We start from the raw sequence: 8,874 nt of genomic DNA on the forward strand, positions 1-8,874 counted from the left end.
CGTTACCTATGATAAAAATTAAGATAGAAGCTTTATAAATATTTAAGCTTTTCTATTCAAGTACAAGGGTAAACTGATATTATGAAAGTATTGTATAATGAAAATAGCTGTCATGTGATACTAATTAGTGTATATAACGAATATCTAATTGCTATTGCATTACCTATGATCCATTAAATTTTTTTACATATTTACGTTACAATAAATTAATATTCACGTTGCAACAAATAATCAACGATCTGTCCATTTAATATAAAAATTAAACCTAAGGACGAAAAACAGAAAACGTTAAGACTAATTGGATGTTCAACATCCACTGTTAAGAATTCTTTCTTTCTTTTTTTAAAGACGTTAACTCATCTGATTTTACTGCATTCCTTAAGCACTTACATCATTACCTAAAAAAAAAAAAAATTAAATTTGAAATTATGTTTACGAGAAAAATATATTAACAATATCCTACCATCTTTGCTACTATCTGAACAGACTGAATATTGCCTTGGCGAGGAGATTTTGTACAAACTTCGTCAGCTAAATTATCCAAAGTAATATCAAGATCATCTTCGTGATTTTTGTTTGTTTGTAATATATCTTAATCAATTTTATCTTGTACTATGATATCCAAAACCTGTAGTATTTTTTATATTTTTTAAGATATGATTATATATTTTAAATTTCTAAAAAAAATTCCAATCTTAAATGTTAACTGCTTAAATTTTAATTTATATATTTGAACTTATACACGTACTTTTATTATACTACTAACTCTAAATAAAGTCGTTAAGAGAAGTTTTCCTTGAAGTAAGTGTAATAAAACGGATGGCCCAAGATGCATGGCTCATTCACCCAAACAAAATAACATTATTATTGTCAACGGATCACATCATTCTCGAGTACTCATATATCCAAGTGTTTCTGATAAAATCTAAAATACGTGAATAAAATAATTGTATATTTGCCAATTAAATTTCAAGACAGTTCTTTTATGTAAAACTTACTTGAATTATTTTACGTGGCATATTTGGATACAGCTCGAACAATGTGTCCGCTTTATCACATAATAGAAGAGAGTCACATGCCACTTGAGCAACAGTAGCATGGCTAGCCTATAGAGTAAAAAACGAAAATTGTTAATTAAATCATTATGGATATCTGTTTCTAATTTTTTTCTATCATAAATAGTATTATGGAAGGAAGAGTTAATAACTAACATATATAATAAAGTGGTGTTCATTTTCTAATATTAAAATTCACTTTTCTCAAATTGATTAAACCCATTACAAAACTTAAGTACTTTTAAGATTCTAGGCTTTTTAATGGAATGAAACATTGAGAAAGAATGCAAGTAAAAAGTTCGATTATCTATATTTATGAACGACTATAATATGTAAAAGATAATAAAATTAAAAACACTAAAATGTCATAGAACGTTTTACACGCACAATCGTGTAATACACCATGTAATGTTGATGACATCCTTAAACAGACATGTAGACATCAGTTGACAAGTAAATACTGTAACAACACATAATAAGGAAGTCAGTTAGGAAGTTAGTTGATCTAAGAAAAACTATCTGGTCCATTAGTGGATAACAGAAACCAGCTCTGCAACTCAGTGGAAGAAACACTGAATTACTCACTACTATTATTACATATCTACTACTATGGACAATACATTATATAGTATTCACTACTTAACTAAACATTGTAACCGAGATAAAAAAAATATTAAACAATTATAAGATAGTTACGTATATTTTATAACATGCAAACTACCTTACATGTCATAGAAAATTGACACAAAAATGGTCCTTAAGTGCTAAAAGGAGATTTTTGTAACATAACTCTCTGTATACAAGCATAGCAATGCTTGAGAGAGCTACACATCTGGCAATACTGGTTGGTCCTCGCCTACAACTTCTTATAAGGATTGTGATTATATACTCCAAAAATAAAATAGTTTATGTCAAGGTATCTTCCGTAAGTTATAAACAATAGACTATAACAATTATCTGTTGTATCTTGATACCTTTGCATCTGGACATGTCATAGTCGCGATATCTGATGCATTTGGCTGAAATATAGGTAATTTAACTGTCGTGGCTGGTAATGATAGTAAGGAACCAATTATTGAAACAGCTTCAGTCCTTGGTGCCGATCAAAATATTGTCCAAGAAATTATAATTTATAATTTAATAACAGAATAAAATTAATAATTCTAAAGAATAAAATTTTCATAATACCTCGATATCTAGATCCAGGAAGATTCACACTGAACAACTTAGGACCAGTATACCTAACCAATACATGTAACACTTTACTATCATTACTAATCATACTATTGTGGACCACACGGCAAAAAAGAATTAAGTGCTGTTTTGGAAAATTAATGCCTTGTGGTTGAATTGCTAAAAGGCAGATGAAACGATACGCTGCAAATTTACCAACTTCGTATTGACTAGGAAGTTGTATTGCCTAGAATTATGATAAAAGTACGATTATAAAATATTTTAATAATGTCTTAATAATGATACTAAATAATACAAAAAAATAAATTAATATTAACCTTGAAACACTATGGAGCAATAACTGTCAATGGAGATATAAGTTCTGGAGCTGGTGGAGTTGCTTGATTGTCCCCAGATACACCTTGCTTCAAACGAATCTAAATAATATTAAAATGATAATAATATAAAATAGATAATAATATTATTATAAATATAAAAGTGTATAAGTCATCATACTTTTATAAGTGTGTGTGTAAGTTAGACAAGGTAATCCATGACTTGATCATGAAGGGTAAGATCTTGAATATTATTTACATCTCCCAATGCTGATAACATACGACGCTATAATACGACTGCAACAACAGGTAGCCATCCACGAACACCACCTCCGGCCATAACAGATCGTCTCTCGAATGCATCGTTTATGTCTATAAATTAATAATACATTATAAATATAACTAAAATTAATATAAAAGAAAAGTAAAAGCTATTTATAAAATCAAAATACTTCTAAGGAATTTTTTCATTAATTGAAACTGAACCCAAAATTTATTCAGAATTGAATACAAACGCATTGTATTATGCATATTTGAAATATGCAATTTACGAAAATATAGTTCGTACCTATATTAAACTCTGGGCTATAAATAGAAAATATTTCTTATATAAATAATTCCGTTAATTCGTGAAAAGATAAGCAAAGCATATTGAATGGAACAATGAATTATTATCATTATCAAAGTAATAAAGTATTCCACTGTTAGTTTTATGTTTGTGATTTTCTTGTACAAGAGATAAAAAAATAAATATTAAATATTTTTTAAAATTATAAAAATCTTCACACTTTGTTATGCAATGAAAAATGATCTTTTATTTTGAGGCAGATGTTAAATAGCGGTAAACGATATACTTACCGATACTACTACCATCAATGTTTTCTATTTGTATCGGGCTGTCGACTCCACTGCTTGGTGTCGGAGAAGGACAACGCAGAGATGGTGGTTCGCTATCGACTATAACAATGCTATCCAAAAGTTTAGCTCGCCCGTTCGGTAACATTTTTCGACCAGCTGCTGACGTTGAAATAGCACCATTTGACAATAGCTGTGTCATACACCTTGTTCTATCGATAGAAGGAGTACTGCGCGTGTAGAAAATTGTTTACACTTAATACACAAATAAGCCACAACCACTCAGAGAAATATCGGATCTATTTGAAGAGTTTCTTATCATCAAAATTAGGAGAAATCACGAGTGAAAAGGATCGCGCTAATGAGGTATATAATACGTGATTAATGATAGATCTATGAAGAGGGATAAATATTTGGTCAATGCCAAATTAGTTATTTTTAAACTGGTATTAGCGTTAAAGCAAGAAATAAGAACGTAGATAATATCACTAAATGACATAGCTTGTTAAAATATAATGCAAAAAAAGATTAACTTAGAATTTAATGCTCGATAGGCCATTTACCAGGGATACCACTGTGTACGGTGTGTGTACGGTCCCTAAGAAGTTTCCTACGTGCTTTTCCATTGTATATCCTGTTATCGCTTGTACTACGAGGAAGCGGTCGTACCTTCCTTAAGTATCGCATTGGGTGATCTAATTCGCAATAAATATTTTATTTAAAAAAAAAAATTATAAATTAAAAGTATAAAATAGATAACCACTTTAATATAACTTACCCGAAACACTTTCTTTAGATACAGTATTATTATCTTGATCAACACTTCCTTTGCGCGGTGGTTGAACATTTCCGGTGGAAGCAGCTCGATTTCCAACACCACGACATTTTTCAGTTTTTTGCTCACTTAGACTATCTAACATAAATCGTTTAAATCTAAGTTGTATACGCGTCCGACAAGTACCCTTGTTAAGGTATCCAATGTTTTCTATAAAATAATACCAAAATATTGAGAAATATTAATATTAAATTCTTTTATTATTTTAAATGAATTTTAACTCAACTTACTGCCCATTCTCGAATTAATTTTTCCCATTGCGTTGAAGATGTCTGTACTTCCAGAAACTGATCCCATGATTGGGTAGAAATAACAACATTTAAATTGGTTGTAATCCATGTAAGAATTAAAGTCTGAAATATGGCAGGGGCAAGTTTACGACCAATACTCTCTTGAATCTTGCATCGAGAAGATTTTTCGTTTAAAACAAGTGACGTTATTTGTAGTATTACCCTAGAAAATAAGTAATATTTATATTATAAATTTACGAAATAATTTAATTGCAAAAATATGATGTCTAAATCATATGTACCTAAGTAACTGTTTCCAGGTTCCTGGCTCCTGCTGAGAATTCATTGCAACATATCGATATACGTTTAGAACTCATTTACAACTAACAGTTTGTTCTTCAAGTAATATCAGCAACGCATTCAGTCCAGAATTTTCTAAGAAAAAAACATTAGAAGCTTGTGTGGTGAACACTTGTAGAACGTTTTGTAGTCCCGCCCTTATAAATAAATTTTCTCTGTGTACAGCACCCAGGTAAGAATCATTCTTTTAATTTTGTTTGACAATAGCTTTCAGAAAGACTTTTATCGATAACATTGATGACTTTCTTCAAATTCCCTTCTAAATCTCTTTCCTTGTGACTACCTAATGGTTCTAATATAAATGGTGGTAGTTTCTAACAAAAAATACAAAAGCAAATGAACATTTTTTTCATATTACTCTAACATTAAAAAATTATAAATAACAATTGTACATTCATCTGAATCCAATCTTTATAAATAACTATAGCCTTTCTTATAGCACCAACATGATTAAAGTCTAGCAGAAATGTTTGTCTATACAATTCATGTATAAAATTCACGTTATCTCTGTTTCCATGTAGCACTTCTCTAACAAGAGTAACTGCTGAAACAATACTGTCTTCTTGATTTTGATTCTCTTGCTGAGGCGCAGTTGATTCAGGAGATAGTAAAATTCAGTCAGCGGCATTTTGAGTGACCGAAACATGACGAAGTTCTGACTCTGTAATTTCTTCATTTGGAGTTGTGCTAAAACAGAAAATTTTATATCATAAGTTAAAACTGATATATAATATTAAAATACTAATACTAAAATACTTATGTGAAAGGTGTGCGACACGAGCATCTATTCTAGCAATATAGGTAAAACTAGCAATCCACTTTGGTTTACGCATCGTGGGCAATTTTAAATTCGGTTTGTACAACGAAAAATTATCGTCAAATTCAGGACAAATATGACGAAGGTACGTAGCTTTAAAACGTTCTAATAAAAATTGAAAAGTCTTGTGCTGTCGAGAAGATTTATCTCTTCATTTTATCTTTACAACCTGTAAATAAATTAATTAAAAATTTGTTTACTGCTTTTTTAATACTATATAATTATATTGTCTCCAAATATGTAGATATACCTGAGTAACCACAAATTCAAGTAATACTTCTAAAAATCGAACAGTCTCATTATCAAGAGGCTTTTCCCCACTTTGTGGAGGTAGAATAGGTCCACTGTCAACTGGTGTGGCAGGACATTGTTTTGAACCATTGTCATGAAAAGTACTTTGTGACAATTGTGTATCATAAAATTCCTTCTTATCTTTATCATCACAACCAATATCTTTTATAAGTTTATCCTCCTCTCCATCTATTTTATGATCAGACTTATAAGGAGATGGTTGTTGGGGTGGGAGAACCCTGGTATCAAGTTTGCAAATATTTGGTGGATATGATCAGGAGCATTTTCACCAAGTGCTTGGTAACACACAAAATAAAATATCTATAATCAATTTAGAATACATTATATATATATAATTTTTAGTCACGTAACATTTATTTAATATGTTATGAATGAATAAAAAATAAAGAAAAATGCATCAGTTTTAAGAACTTTTAGGTACATACTAATCATAATGGTATTATACTTGTACAATCAGGTACAATGATCAGATTAATGGAACTCAGACTGAAATGATAATATTAACATTTTGCAAGTATTATGCATAATTATAATGTTAATATATTTAATGTAGTCGTAGTTCCATAAATAAAACTGTATATGTAGTTTCATTGACAAAAATTTCAGTTTCATCTATATCTTTATGCAAGGCAGTTATAATGTATAATTGTTAAAATCTGAAATATACATATATGACTTCAAATATCTTTACTTCGTTGCCGTAGATTTGTCTCAGATGACACAAAACAATCACACAGAATAAATACAGACATGACTGAAGTTGCCTTCAGAAAATCCCTTGGCTTCATCAGTGTCTACATTTTCTATAAAATGATATCATAACTATATAATTCATTTAAAAAACATTATTTAATTAAAAGATGAATATACTATTTCTATAAATATTTTATCTACAAATTAATTATAAAATTCATAAGAATATTCTTTAACTTATCTTCATTAACATTAATATTACAAACAATAATTATTTTCATTTTTAATTAATAAGTATTTATTATATTATCAGAAACTACAACTACTTTTCTTTTATCAAAGGTTTGCTTTATAGAGAGAACTGTAGAGTCCTTATTACATCATGCCTAGTCTTGTATACTTGTACTTATATAGTAGAACTTTCTTCCTGCTATATTCCCATATGACCACTGTAAATATCATTCTTATATATATGTATATAACTATAAAATAAGAAGAAAATATAATTTTATTCACTTCATTCTATAAAAAGAATAATACTATATAAATTTGTACAAGAATAAAAGATTTTTAAAGTTCCTTTAAATTGAAATAAATATTTATTTTTAACATGATACAGTTACAAAATTATACATAAGAAATTTTAAAATTATAAGAAATGAAATAATATTTTACATGATGCCTAATTCTGTTTCTAATAACTATTTATATATCCTGAATATCATTCTAATTCATAAATGAGCTGCAAGACTTTTCATTGGTTGATGATGATTATACATTTAAGTATATACTACTATCTATTTATCTATGTATAATAATAATGTGACATTAGCTGAAATTAGAGACCACTGTAGGTTGGTTACTGTGGTCATGTGGTTTGGTGATTAGATACTACTACTTAACACTATACTATCACATTATAATTGCATACAAATTAATTATTCTCTTTTTAAGAGACCATATAATGATAATAATTTATTCATATTTTTTTTTGAATACAATAAAGTATAAATTTCTTTCATATCTTTCCAAAATTAATAGTAAAAATTAATATTCATTTATATTTTAGAATTATACATTTAATTTGTCTATTATTGCGTATAAAACTTTAAAGAATGGAATATAGACTAACTTCGCACTGTCACCATGTCAGGAACTCGAAAAAGACAGCCCCTTTTATCATAGTTCCGCGTCAAATTTCGCGAGCGCACGCACCTCCGATCAGATGTACGTGGCAGCCATTTTGACACTCTCGGCGCACACTGCTCATAACCTTTCGGAGCAATAGCATCATCGCTTGCAAAGTTAATCTATTTTCCCTTTTCTCTTAATTTTCTACCTACACAAAGATGTAGTCGTACAACCGAACATATCTTCTCGTAGTAACTTATTATCATTCTTTCATGGTATAAGCCCCTTACTAATTAAATTTTTGGTGGGTGCAAGTTTACTTGCAGAATATTGAAACAAAATTTTTTTAAAACCTGGCGCTCTTGATCCTTTTCTTTTTTTGACGCAGGGGGAATCTACAATAAGATACCCCGCCCTCCTGAGGAACCTTTTTGAGCATCACCTGCTCACAAAAGGAGGCCATGGCTCGCCAATTCCTCTCGCTCTCCACCATGCTAGGCACGATGGCGTAGAGGCGAAAGGTCCCACCCTACGTGGCTCTGCGAGCACTCGCTGTTTGATGGTCCAGGCTGGACATTCCTCCAGGGTGTACTGTGCGGAATCCACTTCCGCGTCACAGTGGTGACACCCTAGAGTTACCTCACGCCCGATCTTGATGAGGTACTCTCCGAAACATCCGTGTACGGAGAGCACCTGCGTGAGGCGGAATGTCCGCCTCCCGCCGCTTCTCATCCACTCGTTCAGGACCGGAAGAATCGGTCCGACGGCCCTGTGGCGTATACTTCCCGGCCGGCGTAACCGACTCGCACCGTAAGAGCCAGTTAGTCCAGTGGCAGGAGGCCTGCCAGGGCGGTTGCCGTCCCACGCGAGACTTCTTTTGTGCTTGCGATGCGTTCTTGCCTTCTGGGAAGTAATGCAATAAAATATGTCTGAAGTGTACCTCCTATTGTTTCCTTCATGAGAGAGAAAGAGAGAAAGAGAGAAAGAAAGAGAGAGAGAGAGAGAGAGAGAGAGAGAGAGAGAGCGAGAGAGATATCAGACGGCGTCTCCTCCAGATCCACGTTGCAACCCCTAAATC

The 8,874-nt window shown here is 31.2% G+C and overlaps 1 pseudogene; it reads right to left on the reverse strand.

The window, feature by feature from the left end:
* Window positions 1–386: 386 nt before the first annotated feature.
* LOC143220907 (putative Rho GTPase-activating protein CG5521) lies at window positions 387–8,289 on the reverse strand (annotated as a pseudogene).
* Window positions 8,290–8,874: the final 585 nt, after the last annotated feature.

This window comes from Lasioglossum baleicum, unplaced genomic scaffold (genome assembly GCF_051020765.1).
Source record: "Lasioglossum baleicum unplaced genomic scaffold, iyLasBale1 scaffold1712, whole genome shotgun sequence".
Taxonomy (NCBI): domain Eukaryota; kingdom Metazoa; phylum Arthropoda; class Insecta; order Hymenoptera; family Halictidae; genus Lasioglossum; species Lasioglossum baleicum.